At 30.5% G+C, this 4,765-nt stretch overlaps 2 long non-coding RNA genes across 4 annotated transcripts in view; one reads left to right on the forward strand and one right to left on the reverse strand.

The window, feature by feature from the left end:
• LOC106868233 (uncharacterized) overlaps positions 1-4,765 on the reverse strand; it is a 274,184-nt gene that overhangs the window by 211,403 nt on the left and 58,016 nt on the right. The window lies entirely within an intron of this gene.
• LOC128250363 (uncharacterized) overlaps positions 1-4,765 on the forward strand; it is a 47,181-nt gene that overhangs the window by 39,810 nt on the left and 2,606 nt on the right. The window lies entirely within an intron of this gene.

The raw sequence follows: 4,765 nt of genomic DNA on the forward strand, positions 1-4,765 counted from the left end.
GAATAAGTCCTGGGGTCGATTTGCTCGACTAAAGGCGGTGCTCAATCATGGCCACAGTCAAATTGCTGAAACAAGTAAAAGAGTATATATTTCCCAGATTCGTAATTTTTGTATTTTTCAATGAGGATAAAAAAAAAAATTAGAAATTAAGGTACGGGGGGGAATTCAAAATTTTGAAAACATGATTTCTGGGCAAAATCATATTAACCCCTTTTATACAATGAAAGAATATATATATAGTTTATGATTCTTCTTAAGAACAGAAAGTACTTTTATGCAAACCCATGCAGATTGTACTCTCCCCCACTTCACTTTTAAACAAACAATAACTTTCATTATGCTTGTAATCCAGTTCACTATATTTCAGCTATGCCAATTCTGCCCATAAGAAAGGAACAAATAATACAATGTGACTGTAGGTCATAACATCCGATCAACACCAGGATTCATGGGAAGAAAACAACTGAAAAAACAAGCTGTAGCTTTGAAGTGACAGTAGCATGAGCTGAAAGTGCCAAAAACGCCTTTCACAATGTTCATGGGTACAGCCCAAATAAACTTGTTTTTGGAAGAAATATTAATCTACCTTCCTTTCTAAATGTTAAACTTACTGCATTACAAGGTATATCCACTAATAAAATTGTAGCATATAACTTGCATGGTGAGCACGCTGCTAAAATGGTGTTCATAGAGGGTGAGTCTTCAAAGAAATTAAGACATGCTTTTACCACCAATTTAGGAAAAGTATGGAACAGTCTACAAAATGGTGATGTTTCTTTATAAAATATATGAGTGTGATAGATAGCTTGATCTAGGAACTGTCATAGGTTGACAGCATAAACAACTGCTTGCTAAACATGGTGGTACATATGTAAGAGTGCATCCATCTCATTTGGTACTATCCTGAAGCATATGAAAGGTCTTCAGAAGATAAGAATAGTGATCTTGTTACCCCTTAAATGGATATAATGATATTTCCAGAAAATCTATTTATGAGGAGAGTTATATGGATTTCAAACTGAAAATACCAAATACCTGAACATGTTGAAAAACAGCAAATAATGAGAACAAGAAATAGGCCACCTAAATAAAAAAATTTCCAAAAATGATTATGTTTCTCAAACCAGTACAGACTATTGATGAGGATCTGCAATGGAGAAGATTGAATATAATGAGTAGGGGAGGTAAAGCAACAGGTAAAAATAAATGTTTAGTGAATGTGGCATAAGGTGAGCCATTTTGGTTGGATTTTGAGCTTGGAGTACCTGAATGGTGAGCTAAAGAAGATAAACAAAGAAAAGAAGCACTTCTTAGATAAAAGAAAATGGTTTCTTCCTCCTCAAATACTGACTTGGATAAAGCAAAGAAAAGGTAACTTCCAAGTCGAATTGAGAACCAATTTTATATGCAGGAACCTTATCAAGGTTAACCCAAGATATCCACAAGATGGATTTATACAAATAAAATGTCAAGTGATAAACAAACTTGTAAAGCTACGCTTGTGACAGGAGACTTTTGGGGTAAATACTAAAAATTACTTCTTCTGCACATTCAAAAGTGAGCCTATGTATAGTATAACATGAGTAATCATGGCATCTCATGGCTGGGTTGCAAATCAATGGATATCAAGACTGCATTTTTACAGAACAAGAAATTAGATGATTAGTTTGCTTAGATCCTCCTCAGGAAACCAATGTACTTCCAGGTTACAGATGGAAACTTAAAATGTTTATATGGCTTAACTGATAATTCAAGAGCTTGGTATCTAATGATTAGAGAGGAATCAGTGAAGTTAAAAGCAGTCATCTCAAAATATGATCAGGCAATATTTACATGGTACTGTTGAAATTGCTTAATATCATTGCTATTCATGTTGTTGACTGTGCTTTAATTAAAATTAAAGAAGTAACAGAATTTTAGTATACTGGATTAAAATATTAAAAAGAATGAAGAGTAATGTTAAATTTGGACAGGACAAATATGTAAAGAAATTGAAATCTATTTCAAAGGAAAATAACGACCCTAGAGGACAGAATATCAACTATAAAGATTACAGATATTAGGCCACTGATAAGTCAACTAAATTACTTAGTCACACAAAGAAAACCAGATTTGAGTTATATTCATGAGTTAAGTTCCATTCTAAAACAGGAAAAAAATTGAGTATATTAAACAAGTAAAAACAGTAAAGAAAGCAATGAAGGAACAACCTCATATAGTTATTCCAGAGTAGGGCAATTTTGATTGTTTATAAATAATGGCATACAATGATACCTCATTTTTCAAGCTGAAAATGGGGATCACAAGAAAGCTACATTAACCTTTTGATTATAGAAGAATTGTCCAAAGTATTCCAGCTGCAGAAACATGTTTTTTTTAATTAAAAAATGTTACTGGAATTGTAACAGTTCAAGGACAATAGCGTAAATATAAAAATAGCTTGCAAAACCAACAATTCTTACATCTATGCGAGAAAGGATAAGCAAAAAGGAAATTGAAAAGGTCTTATGGATTCAAACAAATATACAAATTGTTAACTCCTTTACATAAGAAGGGAGACCATCCTTTGAAATGTTTTAGTTTATAACAGAGCCTAAGGAATCTTCAGAATAACTGTTAAAGTTAAATTCTTTTCTTATTTTTCTTAAAATCCAAAACCTTGTATTAGCATGAACACACAACTGCCAGGCACCCGTAAAGACCAAACGTAAATAATAATAATAATAATAATAATAATAATAAAAAGAAATGTATTGTCAATATTTGAAGGGAGATTATTCATCCCTTAATGAGAAAAAATTATCCCTAATTACCAGAGGAGTGAGGAGGCGACAGTAGAGAAACAGGAAATGCAGGTGGATATGTTTGTTGATGAGTTGATTCTTTTATAAAATGATAGAAAGCTTTTGCTGTACCTGAAAGTATTGATTTTTTTTTTCAAATTTAACATTACAAAGAATGATATTGGAGGAAAAGTAGATGGCAGATGCTTTCTTTCTTGATTAATAATAATTTTTCACAGTGACCAAAGTCTAGTCATGGGAGGGGATGTAATCGATTAAAGCAACTATAATTGATGTCAGAATTTGACTGGCATTTATATAAAACACACACACACACACGCACACGCACACACACACAGTCTTGTGTGTAAGTATGTACTGTCTGAATATTTGTGCACGTGTGCATTATTAGAAGGTATGTATGTGTTTTATATTTATTGTATCTGTATGTATGTATATATCTTTCAATGACAACACGTTTCTTTTCCATGCTGATGTAATAAGGAACAAAAACCTTGTTTTAAAGGTTGCAGAGACCAGAAATATACTGGAACATATTTTTGACAAAACAGAGTATTTTAAAAGTTCAAACATTTTATCATGACAATATATTGTTTTCCCTAAAATTGTGGAACATACAGAGACTTCATACATTGACATACAAAATATAATTGGCCTTAATTACTTCGCCAATAATACTTACATGGAAAAAGACCTCTTTGTCAGTATGGTAATAACTCAAATGATATAAATACTGAAACCCTAAAACAATCTACAAGCCAAAAATTCTCATGAACAATTTCTCCAGAGAACTATTTAGTTTTATTCACTTATAGACAACTGGGGAAAATTGTAGTAATAAACAGACGTATCTGTTCAATGTTAAAAGTTATTTCAAAGTTAATTCAAATAGAGTTACAAAATAAATAATAAACAAAACATCATAATAAATCGTATGAAAATATTTTAATCACTGTTATATTTGGTGTAAGATATTTGTACTTTAAGAAACATGTAACTAAGTAAAATTAGCTGAAACTTTATTACCTACCTTCCTCATAACTAGAATACCATTCAATATTCCTGATAGAGATTACCTGCTAAAAACCACATGTTTATACTAACACTCCAACAAATAACATTGCTAGACAATATTGTCTCTACCTCAATGATATATAATATTAGAATTAACTGTAATTTAAAGCAAGGAATTAATGCTTTCAGCTGAGACAGATATTGAAAATTACAAATTTTTCTAAATTTATAATTTTAGTATATAAGTGGTTGAGTATCAATGAAGAAATATATTTTTAGTTCAATTAAGAGATAATATTTTTTTATGATATTAAATTTTTCAGACTATTATCTTTATCTTTCCCACTTATTAGAAAAACATTTTGATGCTTAATATTTCAATTTATGAGTAAATACATAAACATATTGAATTTCAATTTCTAGTGGTATGAAAAGATTTGAATTATCATAAGTTTGCTAAATCCTGTTTCTAGATTCCAATTTACAAAGTCAATGCTTATGCTGCCAATATTCTTCAAACAATTTCTCTAATGGAAATTATTTTACATACATCTGAACGGCAAGAAATTTAACAGCATTATATTGACAAATATTTTAAGCCTATTTCTTCATAATACCACTTTCATAGTTCATCAAATTTCAATAATTGCATAAATTCATGGTAAATTCTTTTCCTTATATTAATTACTCAACTATGAAGTATTTTCATTTATTGGACTGAAACAGTAATAATTTTCAAAACTTTTATAAAACCAAGTTTCAGAACAGAAGCTTAGCCAATAAAGGCAAAAATCAATTTCTGATAGATATGATATAAGAATAAAATAGGTGACCAACCAAAATAAATGCATAAATAATACAAAGTATTTGACATCGTTACCAATATCTTTAATATGCATGCATGTATGTGTGTGTGTGTGTGTGTGTGTGTGTGTGTGTGTGTGTGT

The sequence above is a fragment of the Octopus bimaculoides genome, chromosome 20 (assembly GCF_001194135.2).
Source record: "Octopus bimaculoides isolate UCB-OBI-ISO-001 chromosome 20, ASM119413v2, whole genome shotgun sequence".
Taxonomy (NCBI): Eukaryota; Metazoa; Mollusca; class Cephalopoda; order Octopoda; family Octopodidae; genus Octopus; species Octopus bimaculoides.